The 17,545-nt window shown below is 39.8% G+C and overlaps 1 protein-coding gene across 8 annotated transcripts in view; it reads right to left on the bottom strand.

Annotated features, from left to right (window-relative positions):
• Positions 1-17,545, bottom strand: part of CDK14 (cyclin dependent kinase 14) — a 631,911-nt gene that overhangs the window by 577,474 nt on the left and 36,892 nt on the right. Inside the window, exon 3 of one of the 8 annotated variants that reach the window (XM_021102363.2) lies at positions 12,894-12,957. The exons of the other annotated variants lie outside the window; for them this stretch is intronic. The gene's annotated coding sequence lies outside the window, so the exon portion shown is untranslated. The remainder of the gene's footprint in view (positions 1-12,893; positions 12,958-17,545) is intronic. 8 annotated transcript variants of the gene reach the window in all.

Genomic DNA, 17,545 nt, shown 5'->3' with positions numbered 1-17,545 from the left:
TTTATTTTTTTGCTTTTTACGGCCGTTCCTGCAGCATATGGAGGTTCCCAGAGTAGGAAGGGGTGGAATCGGAGCTACAGTTACCAGCCTACACCACAGACACAGCAACGCAGGATCCAAGCCTTACCTACAACCCACACTTCAGCTCACAGCAATGCCGGATTCTTAACCCACTGAGCGAGGCCAGGTGTTGAACCCGTGTCCTCACAGATACTAGTCAGGTTCATTACTGCTGAGCCACAACAAGAACTCCTGTGTCATTTTTAAATACAACAGTTTTTAAAACATGGGCTAATCCACTTACATATGAGCTAATATCCCTAGGCAGCAGAGAAAAGTTTAGTACTCTCTGCAAACACAAAAAAGTTGAAGTAATTTCCCTGAAGTTACACCATTCAGAGTTTGGTGATTGGAGATGGGGGTTTTCATGCACTGGCTCAGCATTCACATTCCCTGAACCAGAAGATTTAAACAAACCACTAGAAACTCTAAGGGTATAAAGTCCCGAAGGAAGGCTGGTAAATTTCCAGTCATGTTCTATGAAACAAAAAAATATATATGGTTGACAGATATAAAAATATCTTGTTTATGATGTTTATTAAAAATTGTAAGAAATTACAAAGTCATTGCCTCAATGTTTCTCTCTTTTATCATCACACAGATGCTTTGAAGCATATGGAGATTCTGCACACTAGAATGGTTCCATTAAAAGGCAAAGCCAGATCAAGAAGCTTAGTCCACTAGTGCTCTTTGGAAATAAGAAGGAAAAGCACCTGCCCACTTTAGGTTAAGGAAGATTCTGGGGCACTGTGTACGATATTGTTGGGTTCGGGTACCAAAATGATGAGTCCAGATTTATGATGAAATGTTGAGTAGTAATTCAAATATGCCCCATGGCAACTCAAATGCTCTCACATTCAAAATATATTACCCCAGTGAAGAAACTAAATGGAGCCCTCCAAAGAAAAGGGTGAACATTTGGCTTTAAAGTGAGTGCACTTTGCTTGCCTTATTCCAGCTGGAATACACCAGTAATTATGCCTGGAAGTTGCAAGGCACTTTCCCCTGGGGAGCTTTAAGTGCTTTAAAAACATGGGCTAATCCACTTTTATAACATCCCCAGGCAGCAGAGCGAGCCTTGGTTCTCTCGAAAACACACACAAAAAGTTGAAGTGATATTCCTGAAGTTACACCACTTAGACTTAGGTGATTTGAGATGGGAATTTATATGTTCTGGCTCAGCACCCACAGCCCCTGAACCAGAAGATTTAAACAGACCACTAGAAATTCTTAAGGGTGTTTCAGTATGTGTCAAAGTCTCTGAAGAAAGGTTGGCAAATTCCCAGGATGTCAGACCCCTTGGCAGAATTATTGGTAGCCATAGGAAGTCTCAAAAGAATGGTTCTTTGCTTACTCAAAAGCAAGCGAGAGCCACATTAACATCCCAAAGATGTGTTCATACAACAGCTATGCATTTGTATGCCTTTGCTTTTCTCATTTTGAAATAAAATCACTGGGCAAATTGCTCATATAAAATTATAAAACAGGTAAGTATTTTATACTCGATTTATTATATCAGATAGTCACCTCCAATTCTCAGGTCATGCACAAGGTTGTGATTCATCAAGTGATTAATTAAGTCTCAGTATGTCTGCAAAGAAGCCAGTATGCGCCCCTGGCTCTGACTAGTTCAAAGAAACCCTTTTCAGAGTTAGAGCCTGGATTTCACATCTGAGAATAGGTAGTATCCTTCTTTTTCCTGTGTTATCCTTTAATCTTTTGTCTTTGCCTTAGACCTTGTTTAATCGACCAAACCATTATAACAGGGTGAGAACTGAACATTAGCACAGGAAAAACTACATTTCTTCTGGCTGTTACACACACGTACACACATGCCACAAGTGCACCCAACCTCCACTTCTACCTGCTAGAGTCTTTACACTCAGACCGACCTGGGGTTCAAATCTAAACTTCTGTCACTCTGCAGGTGAGTGTCCTTGGGCAAGTGATTTAACCTCTAAGCCTCAACTTCACCACTTGCAAAACAGAACTAGAGGAACTGAGAGTTGTGAGGATTAAGTGAGACAACACAGGGTGCTTAGCGGCTCCATACCGGAAGCTCGGTTAGTGAATGCCCCATAACACACACTTAAGTACAGTTTCTACCACATCATCTTACACTTATTTTGGTCCCTTAGTCGTTGAATATGTGTTCTGTTTCCCAGGTACATGGTACAGTCTTTTAAGACAGGCAAGAGCTGGATCATTTTACTCCTTTGCTGTCCCCCCAATGCACCTGTCTCATATAGTGCTGTGTAAATATGGCAACAAGATAAATATTTACTAAAGAAACTCATAACCCCTCCAATAAAAGTAGAAAGGCTTAATTAATTTATTAGACTGCAGAACAGAAGTACCACTAATGAAATCACTAGCTGTTTCGTGTAGCCTATAAAGTACCCACTTGATTCATAAGTTGATATAGGCTTTTCCGCAAGTGCTTCAAATTTTAATATACACAAACTTGGCATCATTCCAATTGGGGGTAATAAGAGAAAGGGGGAACTGGCGTTGGGAACAGAAAAGGAAACTATGGCAGATGGCAGAGCAGGAGTAAAAATCTTGGGAAAAATGAAGGATGAAGAGGGAAGGGAAGTGCGGGTCCCACGGTTGTCCACTGGTGGCCAAGGTCTATGAGGATGGAGGCCACAAAGAAGTGGGTAGAAAAGGCTCCAAGAGCTGATGCTCAGGTGAGACTTGGTATAGCCAAGGCTATTCAGCGCATATCCCTCAGCACCAGGACGGAAAGAGAAAAGTACTGGGGTTAAATAGATTAAACAAAACTACTCAGGCATCCCAGATAATCAGCATTTCTGAGAGCTCTATGGAAACCAAGATGCAGGATCCCAGAGGCCTGCTCAGGAGTCCAGGTCCATAACAAGAAGTCAACCACAATGAACACCAAAAACCAGAAAAACACTAAACTTCTGGGGAGAAAAAAAACAGTCTCCAGCCATGACCTTGCAAGAAAATAAGTATGAGCAGGTCACGGCGATTGGGAGGGATGATAAATCTAGAGACGTGGGAGACCCTTTCAGTCAGTGGGAATGCCGAGACATTAGGTATTTTAAATGGTGGAGATTTAAACAGAAGAAAGTGATTACATTGGTACTGAAAGACTGAAAAAGTTGGAGTTCCCATCATGGTGCATCAGAAATAAATCTAACTAGGAACCACGAGGTCCAATCCCTGGCCTCGCTCAGTGGGTTATGGATCCGGTGCTGTGAGCTGTGGTGTAGGTCACAGACGTGGCTCAGATCCTGCATTGCTGTAGCTCTGGTGTAGGCCGGTGGCTATAGCTCTGATTTGACCCTTAGCCTGGGAACCTCCATATGCCACAGCTGGGGCGAAAGAAAGAAAGAAAAGACAGACAGACAGACAGACAGACAGACAGACTGAAAAAGTGAAGAGGGACATGCAGATAGCCTTGATATTAGTCACTGCTAGAAGCAGCCACAACCTTGGGGTTGCAGAAACAAAGGGAAGATATGGGGTTACCAGAACCTGGGCATTCAGAGGAGGGACTGGTGACAGGACTCAAATCAGGGAGGTGGTGGGGGGGGCAGGAGGGATGACAGGACACACACACACAGTATGATTGATGCTGGGTCCAGGGTTGGGGACATGGTCAAGCTGATGCCAAAAATTCCTAAAGAAACTACAGACTGGAGCTATAGCTGGCCACAGGAGAAATGCTGACTGGAGCTGAAAACAGCAAAATCCCTTCTCCCCCTGCCTCCTACATTTCAATCTTCCACCCCTGTCTCCTACTGCCAGAAACCAAGAGGAATCCAGCTGGCCAGAAAGTCTAGCAAATGGATTTCGCAGAGCTCTAGGCCCGGCCTCACAAAACAAAGCAGAAAATGGTGGCCTTGAAGCTGAAACCGCAAATAAACAGCCAGCACAGTTTGATACCCACATCTTCCCTATGAGGTTTCAAGTTCCTCGACTAAAAACTATCCAATATTGGAACCTGATACTGATTTTTGGAGAACCAGTGAGTATCATGAAGCTTCTCTGATTAGGAATAAGTTGGAATATTTCACTAAAATTCCTTTCCTCTGTCAGGATTATAAATCTATTTCCTATTTATTTGGGACAGAAATTTCATAGGATAAAGAAATGCTGTTATAATTGAGAACAACTGGCCAAATACAACAATTTCTTCCAACAAAGGAAAATTCCTTTTTTCTTCTTCTTCTTTTTTTTTTCTTTTTTGGCCGCCCCAAAGCAACATCAGATGCTTTAATCCACCGTCCCAGGCCAGGGATTGAACCTACATCTGGCACTGCAGAGACACTGCCAATCCTGTTGTGCCACAGTGGGAATTCCCAAAGGAAAATTCTTAATAGATTCCTGGTATTTTCAAAACCTGTTTAAATATCTCCTAATTCTCCTACACAAAGAGGTGGCCTCTGTACCAGGATGAGATGTGGGGGCCCTGAAAGGAACAAGTGTGTTTTGTTTTATAGGTAAGAGAAATACGAATCTTTGGGGAAAAGAAGGTGAGTAGTCATTGTCCAAGAAAGCCCTCAGTGACCCCTGCCTCCTAGAACTCACACTTCTGTGTGGTCCCCTGCCATCCAGAAGAAGGCTGACCAGGGTAACCACAAGGATAATGCAGGAACGACTGTGTGTGACTTCAGAGTCAGAAAAGACACTAGCTTCCACCTGCCTTCTCTCTGAGTACTCACTCGGGGAGAAGCTAGGTTGGGCTAGAATGTGAAGACATTCTGCGTGGCTCTACCGAGATACCTATGTGGCAAGGAACGGAGGCCTCCTGTGACCAGCCATGGCAGTGAGCCACAGTACAAACACACCCTCTAGGCTCAGTGGAGCCTTCAGACAACTACAGCTCCAACATCCTGACCATAACCTCTGAAACACCCAGAGCCAGCACCACTCAGCTAGGCTGTTCCCAAATTCCTGACCCCAGAAATTCTATGAGATAACAGATGTTTATTGTTTTAAGGCATTAAGATCTGTGGAGCAATAGATAACTAAATAACTAATAAGAGACTGTTATCTCCTTGGTTAGAGTCTCTAGTTCCTTAGTCAAACGGACAGGATCTAATTCACATGCACTACTCCTGGTCCCCTGATTGGACCTGAAAGAATCTCCTAGTTTCATTAAGGTGGTTTATTTAAAGAGACCAGCTGCTCCCACCCTCTCTATTCCACTACTCTTTTAACATATCTTGAATTTTTTTCCCAACAAAGCCAACAGCGAAATTAGATGCCCGTGAGGTTTTAAGCCCCTTTAATACTGAAAGCATTCAAGCAGATGCTCAAAGGTTATAAAGTATTCCTTACACCAACTGCAAAGTGGGACTAGGTGACCTGCAAGGTTTCTAATCACACTAAGAAGGTTCTAAGACACAAGTCTCTGGTGTGCCCCCAAAAAACTGTGCAGTAATTCTCATCAGGTATAACTAAGTACTGAAATTCTTTCCTGCCAATTCACAGGAAAAAGATAATTAAAATGGAGTATAAATTTAAAAGGAAAAGATACTGAACCTAATGAATAATTAAAGTAATGCAATTTTTTGCTGTTTTGGTGGGCATGTTTTTTTGTTTGTTTGTTTTGGCCATGTCTGCGGCATGTGGAAATTCTGGGGCCAGTGATCAAACCCACACCACAGTGGTGACAACACCAGATCCTTAACCCGCAAGGCCACCAGGGAATTCCTAAAGTAATGCAAATTTAAAACTAGTAAGGCATTAATTTTCATGTGCCAGATTGGAAAAATCTGCAAGTTTCAGAAAACGCACCAGGGCAAAGGGTGGAGAAACAGACATAGTGGGTGGGGGTGTGAATGAGTGCATGGTTTTGAACGGCAACTTGGGCAACATGTATTAAAATTTTAACCCCCCACAGGCTGCGTGACTCAACACTTCCAGCTTTGAACAAAATTATCCACTCTTCTCTGTTTGTAAGCACAAAATCCTATAAATGATCTAAATGTTCACCAATTTTAAAAACGGGCCAATAAACTGTAGTGCAACTATACAGTGAATCCCACGCATCCCATAAATAGAAAGAGTTGTATCTACCTATGGACTGATATGAAACACCCCAAGATCCATTGTTAGGAAGAAAAATAAGACATATCCTATTAGTAGAAAAAGAGGGGAAGACCTACAAGCACAGAAACTGTCTGGAAAGTGTTTTCAAAATGCTGTTCATAGTTGCCACTAGGAAGGGGTACCAGGAAGTACTGTATGTTTTTCCGCACTGCAGGCATATACTCTACTTCACATTTTTTTAACAGAGAGAGAAAAGCTAAATGCAGGAAAAAAAAAAACAAAACCAAAGGGTTAAGTTACAGCCACTTTCCAACTAATTCATAATAAAGTCCATCAAAGTAGCCAAGGTCTAGCATTGGGCTTAAGACATTCCCATGCACATTCAACCAGTAAAAATCATCTCTGAGAGGAAAAAAAAAAGGTCCTTCACACTGTCAACGTGCTTCTCACTAACTGGAGAATGAGCGCTCTCTGGCCATCTTAATGCAAACCACTAACTCAATGAATGGAGGCGTCCTCGAGATGAACATCTTCCTTACCCTAAGCTTTGTAAATCATGAAATGTGATAGAACTCCCTTTCTTTGAATGTTTAGGCCAAGACTGGTAAGGTTAAAGAAACAAAAAAAAAGGAGTCAGCATTCATTGCATCGACTGGTGGGAGCCATCCAGAGTGCACAAGTGCTTTCAAAAAGCTGGCTGCCCCCCGCCGCCCCACCTCCACCCATAAATGTCAACTGTGATTTTCTTCTCTATTGACCAAACCCTTCCTGAGATGAAGTAACCACTTCCCAGAGCAGTGATCTGCTTAAAAGAAGTTTCATAAGTGGCGGTTAATTATTCTCAGAGTGTGAGACACAGAAGGGAAACTGCATTCGAAAAGAACATTCCTTTTCTCTTTGGGCCAAAGATGAGAACTTCATGTCTTTAAATGGGCTTGTATCTGCTAAACAGGTGAGTTGCCTTTGTCCATCTCTCTACAAATAAATTATAACTGTCTAAAAACATTCTTTTAAGTGTTATCAAATATGTGTTATGACCTACCAAAGAAGGAGAAAAACACCCAGAATTTTCCTTAAAAATTAGTTAAGCAGGAGTTCCCACTGTGGCTCAGTGGTTAATGAATCCGACTAGGAACCATGAGGTTGCAGGTTCGATCTCTGGCCTTGCTCAGTGGGTTAAGGATCCGGAGCTGCCGTGAGCTGTGGTGAAGGTTGCAGATGAGGCTCGGATCCCGTGTTGCTCTGGCTCTGGTGTAGGCTGGTGGCTACAGCTCCGATTAGACCCCTAGCCTGGGAACCTCCATATCTCACGGGAGCGGCCCTAGAAAGGGCAAAAAGACAAAAAAGAAAAAAAAAATTAGTTAAGCAATGCTATCATGAGACTAGATTAAACCCTCCCAAAACCAGTGTTACCAACACCTTCACTCAGATGTTCAGATTCTTTTTCAATGCAAACCTGGCAAATATATAGAATTTTAAAAATTTCTTTTGAGTCACCAAAAGGGGGGGGGTAGGACCAGTTTGAAACGGTCGTTTTGGAGATTTTAAATCATTTTAGGGTGCAAAGACAAATCATTCTTTTAATAATCAGAAATAAGATTTAGTTGTAGACTGATAACCTGTGAACCAAGTACAGGCTCAAAATTAGTTTTTATAATCAAAACACTAATTAATACTTGAAAAGAAAATGAGTGCTTAATTTATTAAGAAAAGGCCAAGTGCTCAAAGTAGCAATAAGAAGAGAAACTTTCAACTATAATAATTTGTAGAGAGATATATAACATGTTGAAAAGGACACATGTAACCTCTAATCTCCATATCTCTGTATAATGTAAATTCCATAAGATCAGGACCCTAATCTTTTCCTGTAAAATGCCTGCCACAAGCAGGTGCTCACTAAAATCAAAGGAGCTCATCTTCATCTACTTTCTTTTCCTAGAGTTAAGATGTCAAAAGTTCATCACTACCTTTCAAGAGTTAAGGTTGTTAGTTTGTGGTGAGTCAAATTAACGAAGCCACTAGACCCTGCGAAGTAGGAAGAAGAGAGGGAGGGAGGAAGGTGGGGGGAGAGAAAGAGAGAGAGAAAACACCTAACTCAGCCATCAGCGTATCAGGTTGTTTATCAGAAAGGAGTCAGACAGGGAAAGAACTGAGTGCAGGAAACATGCTCCACATGCATTTTACAACTCTTCTCACCACTTAGTGGGGAAACCACTTTCAGAAACAAGATTTTGCTGCTGCTGGATCAGCCAAATCCATAATTTTATGACAAGAAATTTCCATATGGTGCAGATCAAAATAAGTAATCATAATCCTATGTGATGAGAATGTAAAAATGAAAAGTAACAAATTAAAAGTCAAAGAACAGACTAAAATGAAATGTTTGTCTTCCAGTGCAACAACAATTAACATTAATATTAGTATTTGAATGGAGACATATTAAATACAAAAACAATGGCACGTACTAATGAATAAATAGTAAACGCAAAGGAACTGACAGCTCTTCAGCCAGCAGGAACCTCTGGGAGCTCCTCGCCAGCATCACAGTGTTTGGTGGCTGTATCTCCTTAAAAGGCCCTCTCTCCCCCTCATCTTTCCTCCAGGCAAAAGCTGGTTCATCTCTCAAGCTGCACAGACACATAACCTCTCTCCTATACTGGCCACATCCTCCAGGCTCCTCCTCAAACACCCTTTTATACTTTGATGTGCTCATTGTACCTACTGAAATTAACCATTTTCCCATGAGACAGGGAATTTTTTTTTTGAGTTCACAAGCTAAATATGTCTTTCTCATCTTTGTATCTCCAGTATCTGGCATAGGCTCTGGTATTCAATACATGCTCACTGAATAAATAAAAAATGCTCCTCATTCATGACATACTAATAGGAAACAAACACACATTTCAAACACATTTCAAAATAATGTATTTAGTCAGAGATATACAATTTAAAGCAACTTTGACTATATATAGTAGGGAACATTACACTTAACAAAAGAGTAAAATTTTAAAAATCTCAGCAATCTATTCATTCCTGAGAGTCAGCTAAAATTTTATCCAAGGGAAATAGCTCCCCCCCCCAAAAAAAAACCTAAGGCGTACAGAAATTTTCATTATTTAAAATATCAACTTTAAAGTGGGGGGGATAAATTAGGAGTTTGAGATTAAAAATATACACACTATTATATATAAATTAAATAACTAACAAAGACCTACTGTGTAGCACAGGAATTCTACTCAATAACTTTTTTTTCTTTTTTTGGCTGCCCCCCTTGCATATAGAATTCCTAGGCCAGGCCAAGATCAAATCTGTGTCCTGGTGCTGCAAAGACTCTTACTGTTCCTGCTGTGCCACAGCAGGAACTCTTCTCTACTCAACACCTTGTAATAAGCTATAATGGAAAATAATCTAAAAAAGAATATTTATGTGTGTGTGTATATATATATATATTCTTCTTAGATTATTTACACATTTATATTATTTACATATTTAATATGTAAACATCATTATTATTAGTAGTATTACATATTAACATATTTAATATTTATATTATTTACAAATATACACACACATATGTATATGCATACCTGAATCACTTTGCCGTACACCTGAAACTAACACAACATTGTTAATCAACTACATTTCAATTTAAAAATAAATAAAATCAAATACCAAAATATGGGAAAGTCCTTATACAGGAGGAAAATGAGCAAAGTATCCTGCCTCAACTCAGTGAAATATGATGCAACCCAAAAAGCTGATAATTTAAGATGGCAGAACTATCGTGGCTTTTTTTTCATGATTTGAGGTTACATCTGGAACAGTTCATCATAAGTTTATTTAAAAGATACAAAATATGTCATTTCTGGCATATTACAACCACTGACACTTTAAAAACAGAACTATTAACATTATTTTTAAAGCAGCTCCATTGAGATATAGTTCCCATGCCATATAATTTACTCATTTAAACTATACAACTCAATGACTTTTAGTATATTCACCAAGTTGTAAAAACATCAACAATACATTTTAGAACATTTTCACTTCCTCAAAAAGAAACCTCACACTCCCTAGCTGTCAGTCCCCAATCCTCTCACGAGCTTCCTACCCAGCCCTAGGTAACCACCAATCTGCTTTCTGTATCTATAGATTTAGCTATTTTGGAATTTTTGTATAAGTGGAATTATACAATATTAGTCTTTTGTGACTGGCTTTTAGTATAATGTTATCAAAATTTATTGACATTTTAGCATCTATCAATAATATTTCATTTCTTTTTATTAACTGATAATGTTCCATTGCATAGATATATCACATTTTATTTATCCATCATCAAGTGATGGATATTTGGACTGCTCTCACTTCTCCGCTATTAGCAACAATGCTACTATTAACATTTGTATACAAGTTTGCAAGTGGACATGTTTTCATTTCTCTTGGGTGTATACTGAGGAGTGGAACTGCCGGTTACCATAATTCTATGTTTAACTATTTGAGGAACTACAGATTGTTTTCAAAAGCAGCTGAATCACACATAGCTTCACCAACACTTATAATTGTCTTTTTTTATTCTACTCATCCTATCAGGTATAAGATGGTACCTCATTTTAGCTTTGACTTGCAATTCTTTGATGGCATATTTTCATATGTTTATTAGCCATTTGTATATCTTCTTTGGAGAAATGTCTATTCAGGTCCCTTTCCTTTTTTTTTTTTTTTGTCTTTTTAGGGGCACACCCGTGCCATAAGGAGGTTCCCAGTCTAGGGGTCGAATAGGAGCTGTAGCCACCAGCCACAGCCGCAGCCATAGCAACTTCAGATTTGAGCCATGTCTGTGACCTACACCACAGCTCATGGCAATGCCAGATCCCTGACCCACTGAGCGAGGCCGGGGATCGAACCTGCATCATCATGGATACTAGTCAGATTCATTTCCATTGAGCCACAATGCGAACTCTTTTTGACAATTTTTAATGCAATTATTTGTCTTTTTATTATAGAGCTATAATGGTTCTTTATATATTCTGGATACTTGCCCCTTATCAGACATACAACGTGCAAAAATTTTCTCCCATTATGTGGGCTGCCTTTTCACTTTCTTATCACTATTCTTTTAAATATGTCCAGAGAAGACTAAGTATCATGGAGATTTCAATTCCACATAATCCATATAAAACATAAATGAACAAGGACTAGGAAACCTATACCCTTTTCTCCTTGAAATGATATTTCATTCCTCTTTTCCCTCAGAATTTCATCCTAATAGATTTATGCTTAGAATTCTTTTACTGATTTATTAATACTCTATTGTACTGCTCTGCAACAAAAAGCTCCATATCTACTTTAAGATTTTTAAATGCCTTTGATTTCCTGTAATCACAAAACCCTAGGCGTTAATATCTCTTCTGGATTCAGTTATTATAATGATTTTATATTTTTATATTTCTATTATAATTAACTTCTAATTATATTATAACAAATAACAGGACACAGTAAGCATATTTACTGTGATAACTAGTTATTAAACATAAGGAATACATTTCATAAGTAATGCATTGCTTAATAAGTTGAATGGGACTGGGTAGAATTAAGAGACGTTTGATTTGCCTGACATCAAAACTATGAACTGGTCCTTCTTTGGATGATGAGAGCTTTGTACACTTTGGAACAATAAGCTATCCCAAGATTATGGATGGAGGAGAGTGTTTTTTGTAAAACAGGAGAAGGCTATGGTAGAAGAAAAGATGAGAAAGAAGATTCTACATGATACCCAGCCCATGGGTGTGTTCACAGAGAGATCAATTTTCAGAAAGAATACATCAGAAATTAAGGATCTGGAAAGAGACTCCCTTAAAACTACCTAGGCTGACATACTTCTTGGACAGTCTTTTCATACTCCCCTGCCCATACTTGTTAGCCAGTTGGGAGATAACTGCATTAGAGTGTCTTGTGCTTCTGTGGATGATCATGCATAATGAGAACTTGTTAAATTACAGAAACTCTCTCTTTGTTAACACCTCTTTCGCTACAGACCAGAAGTGGTACCTTAGGTGGAGAAGGAAGCTTACTTTCTCCAGGATTTCATAAGGGTAAAATATGATGGGTCAATAAAATTCAAATAATCAAGAAGGCTTGTGGTGGATAAGAAGAGATACAAATGCTGATTACTTTATGTAATTTTCTGTCTTTTGCTCTGAAGTCTGATGGCTTCAAATCACTTGCTACACTCGACAGCGATCTACAAATAAGCCTAAAATAGCTACTTTTTAAATCAGGCTTAAGCTTGACAAGAGCTTATGACTGACTGGATTAATATTGCTGACACTCGTCTAAACGTCACTTTGACAAACTACATGTTTGTCTTGATGACATCTCCCCATAGGCAGATGGTGCTTCCATTAACTCCGATGTTATCTTTGTAGCAAGAGAATATGCCTCTTGTTTTCAGAATATTCATAATTTACAAAGCCTCTCTTTGGTCATGATTCATAATGCTCATAATATTAAGGGGAAAGACCCCTGTACAGGTGCTATCCAGTGTGTGGGTTTTTTTTTTTTTTACATTATTATTAATTTCAAATAACAAACTATTCTCTTTGAGGCAAACATTTAACAGTCATGATCCACATTTTAGGCGAAAATGTTACCTTATAAAGTATAACATAAAGAAGACATTAGGCTAAACTTTATTATGGCAACCTTGGGCAATTCAGAAAAAAATCTGCAAATATGAAATTACAGAAGAATATAAACTCATGACATTCAACACAATTCCATTCAACAAGCATTTACTAATAACTTACCTTGCATAATACTCTATGATGGACACAAAGAAGATAAACACACTTCAGCCCTCGATTCTATCACCTAAATGGCATCACAAAATATACAAAGAATCTGAAGGTTATAAGGATATTTGTGATCCAAATATTTATCCCCAAACTCAGGTTGTCATAATTCAAAAGTATCCTCTGGAGCACTGACGGCATATAAAATCAGTTCCACAGGGTTCCCACTGTGGCACAGTGCATTAAAGGCCTGACTGCAGCAGCTCAGGTTGCTGCAGTGGAAGCATGGGTTCGATGCCCAGCCCAGCATGGTGAGTTAAGGACCTGGCATTGCCACAGCTGTGGTCACAACTGCAACTCGGATTAGTTCCCTGGTCTGGGAAATTTCCACATAACGTGGCTGTAACCAAAAATAAATAAATAGCATAAAATAAAAAATAAAATAAAATAGGAGTGGGGCAGTGGTTAACGAATCCAACTAGGAACCATGAGGTTGTAGGTTCAGTCCCTGGCCTTGCTCAGTGGGTTAAGGATCCAGCGTTGCTGTGAGCTGTGGTGTAGGTCACAGACGCGTCTCGGATCCCAAGTTGCTGTGGCTGTGGCATAGGCTACAGCTCCAACTGGACCCCTAGCCTGGGAATCTCCATATGCCACGGGAAGCAGCCCTAGAAAAGGCAGAAAGACCAAAAAATAAATAAATAAAATAAAATCAGTTTCACAATCAAATATTCCTCCCCATCTGCCCTTCCTACAGTGGCATGAAAATTCAAACAAATCAACTACAAATCTTGCCAAATAGACAATATTTCATGACATTAATAAAAGTGATTTGGGAAACCTGCTTGTCATAGACAAGATCACAGAAGATGAGAATCTTAGGATCCTATTTACAATTAACAATTAAAGATTTAAAAATCTATAATTTTATCGATGCTTTAAAAGACAATGATTGTCAAATTGTTTAATCCTGCGAGAAAATAAAAATTAAAAAAAGAACACTTCACAATTATACTTAAAAGATAGTATGTTATTATATTACTTTTAGAAAGATCTATTCCCCAAAACCTTAATTCATTTCTTTTTATATTTATTAACACATTTTCCTAATTAGTTGCAAATAAAAACTAGAATGAATTTTATTTTTTTTTTTTTTTTTTTTTTTTTTTTTTTTTTTTTTTTTTTTTTTTGTCTTTGTTGTTGTTGTTGTTGTTGCTATTTCTTGGGCCGCTCCCGCGGCATATGGAGGTTCCCAGGCTAGGGGTTGAATCGGAGCTGTAGCCACCGGCCTACGCCAGAGCCACAGCAACGCGGGATCCGAGCCGCGTCTGCAACCTACACCACAGCTCACGGCAACGCCGGATCGTTAACTCACTGAGCAAGAGCAGGGATCGAACCCGCAACCTCATGGTTCCTAGTCGGATTCGTTAACCACTGCACCACGACGGGAACTCCTAGAATGAATTTTATATTCAGGATAACCAGTTTATTTTCTCAAAGACCAAGTTCCAATCAAACCTTATATGCATATTAGCCATGAAATGTTGATCTTCATTTTAAGTGGATTCACCATCAGTGACCTTTTCCCAGTGCCAATTATCCTTGAGCCTTCCATATCTCTCTAGTGCCAATTAACGAGCAACATTCTACCCAGATCTAAGCCTACTTGAATTATTTGTGCTTAAAGGGGTTTTCTGCTGTGGAAGCCACTGCCACCTTTTTCCAACTCAGTCCCAGGAGCCTTTCCTGGCACCAAGTGTACAATGTGTACTCCTCTTTGGCCAACTGCTGGGCAAGACACAGGAGTCTCTGCAAGTCCATGAGTCTTCATGGATTTTGCTGTTAATTACTTTAGAACAGACAAACACATCACTGTCAAAAAATTCTTACAATAGTGGCCTCTGGGAGTTCCCGTCGTGGCACAGTGGTTAACGAATCCGACTAGGAACCACAAGGTTGTGGGTTCGGTCCCTGCCCTTGCTCAGTGGGTTAACGATCCGGCGTTGCCATGAGCTGTGGTGTAGGTTGCAGACGCGGCTCGGATCCCGTGTTGCTGTGGCTCTGGTGTAGGCCAGTGGCTACAGCTCCGATTTGACCCCTAGCCTGGGAACCTCCATATGCCTCGGGAGCGGCCCAAAGAAATAGCAAAAAGACAAAAAAAAAAAAAAAAAAAAAAAAATAGTGGCCTCTGGTCTAAGAATCTTAAGAAAGCTAACACATACTCTCTTTATTCACTTGACAAACTTGAACTACATTTTTGGTTTGTTTGTTTGTTGTTTGAGGGCCACACCTGAGGCATATGGATGTTCACAGGGTAGGGGTCGAATTGGAGCTGCAAATACCAGCCTACACTGCAGCCACAGCCATGAGGCATCACAGCCATGTCTGTGACCTACACACGCCACAGCTCACAGCAACACCAGATTCTTAACCCACTGAGAGAGGCCAGGGATCGAACCCGGGTCCTCATGGATACTAGACAGGTTCGTCACCGCTGAGCCACAATGGGAACTCCTTGACAAACTTGAATTTTAATTCATAAAACTGCCTCACCAGCGCTAGCAGCACGCTCCACACCCCTTCATAACTCAGCATTCTGCTAACTTATGCCTCCAAGATGGTCTGTCTTCCAAAATGAAAAACACAAGAGAAGGAGAAGGGTGGGTCTCAGATGGGCACTCTGCCTTTCTGAGGAGCTCCAGGCAAGAGGACACCAGGTAAGCTGGGGCATTTTACCACATGTCCAGTCACTCACAAATCATTTACTACAACTTGAATGATGCAGAGCATCTAGTGAATTCAGAGAAATTAAATGAGCATCTTGGAGAAATAAGCCAAAGAGAGCATGCAAAAATCCTTGATTGCAAAATGGTTCCTGACCCTACCAGACCAGTGCCCCTTTGGATAGCAAACCTTTGGAATCCACAGAAATTGTATACACATAGAGAAAGAGACAAAACTGCAAATAGAAAGGCAAATAAAGAGAAGCTTTTGCCATCTTTCATATGTGTAAATTATGTGTATTCTATTTTAAGAAACAAATATGCATGACTACATTAAAATGATTTAATTATGTAAGATGCTTGCAACTATTTTTAATGAGTAAATGTAAATTTAAAACAAGTAAAATTCATTCACCTGAATATGTTCTACACCTTTTATTGGATATTTTTAAACAAATAAAAAAGCTAAGTGTGTGTGTGTGTGTGTGTGTGTGTGTGTGTGTACATGCAGGTACGTTCATAATAATTATATTGTCCACAAATGTGTTCTGATACAATTCCTTTTTTTTTTCTTTTAATTTTTAGGGCCTCACCCATAGCATATGGAGGTTCCCAGGCTAGGGGTTGAAATTGGAGCTGCTTAGCCGCTGGCCTCTGCTACAGCCACCACAACGCCATGTCTAAGCCGTGTCTGTGACCTACACAGCTCATGGCAATGCCAGATCCTCAACCCACTGAGGATCAAACCTGTGTCCTCATGGATGCTAGTCAGATTCATTTCCGCTGACCCACAAAAGGAACTCTTGTTCTGGCACAATTCAAACACCACAAGCAGAACTGCTACAGGTAATGGTATTTGCCAAAATGCTGGACATGTCTTTGGAAAGTTACCAATAAATCAAAGTACAACTTTTGAAGTATTCATCAATTACATTTCTGAAAATTTCAAAATATGTTAAAATGGAGTCAAAAAAAATTTGTCTTTATATGTTACAATGGGGTTAGGTTTTTGGCTCAGGTAACCACAGACAGATTTTTCACCAACCGAATCTCCAACAGGGATAATTCTAATATCTTGCAGAATGCAGAGAATAAGTTTTCACCAGGTTATTGTTCAGAATATTACAGAATATCTAGTGCCTCTGGTCCTCTACCCACCAAACATCAGTAGCCTCCATTCTTCTGGACAACCAAAGTTAGGTCCCACCAATTTCCAAAACATTCCCTGAGCAAGCAGTACCACTCCCACTGAGCCCCGCTGAATGAAAACTGTTCACAAAGTACTGGCTAGGCGCTAACAGGCACCAGACCCAGCGCTAGGCACTAGGGACAAAGTGGTGAAAAGAAACAGAGCTTAGAGTGTAGCAGACATTAAACAGCACCCAAGTAACTGTCTCAACACAAAACACTCAATACGAAAATTGCTATGAAAGAAAAACTAATTTAGATGGTGGGGTGGCCTTAGACTTTAGAAGTCCGTGGATCAGTAAATGTATTTTGTTAACTTGGAGACATACTACACATAGGGCTGTCAGCTTTTTAATTCTGTCATGAAAGATCTTTAAAAAAAAAATAATAACTACCATTTATAATCACCATGGCAACAAGGCAGGAAAAACATTATTTCTGAATTTTTTTAAAGTTGCCTCAACTCATTATTATTTTTCTCCTTTTGCTGTACGCTGATAAAAACTTACCAAAGATTGGCAACTACTTTTTTTTTTTTTTTTTGCTTTTTAGGGTCTCACCTGCAGCATATGAAGGTTCCCAGGCTAGGGGTAGAATCAGAGCTACAGCTGCCAGCCACAGCCACAGTCACAGCAACATCAGTTTGGAGCCGCATCTGCGACCTACACGACAACACCGGATACTTAACTCCCTGAGCAAGGCCAGAGGCCAGGGATCAAACCCATAACCTCATGGATCCTAGTTGGATTCATTTCTGCT

Source organism: Sus scrofa, chromosome 9 (assembly GCF_054392235.1).
Source record: "Sus scrofa isolate SSC_HxYL_T2T_F1_AM1 chromosome 9, Sscrofa_HxYL_maternal_Yorkshire_Landrace_v2.0, whole genome shotgun sequence".
NCBI lineage: Eukaryota > Metazoa > Chordata > Mammalia > Artiodactyla > Suidae > Sus > Sus scrofa.
The sequence above is the reverse complement of the archived record's forward strand: the minus strand, read 5'-3'. Positions and strand labels throughout refer to the sequence as shown.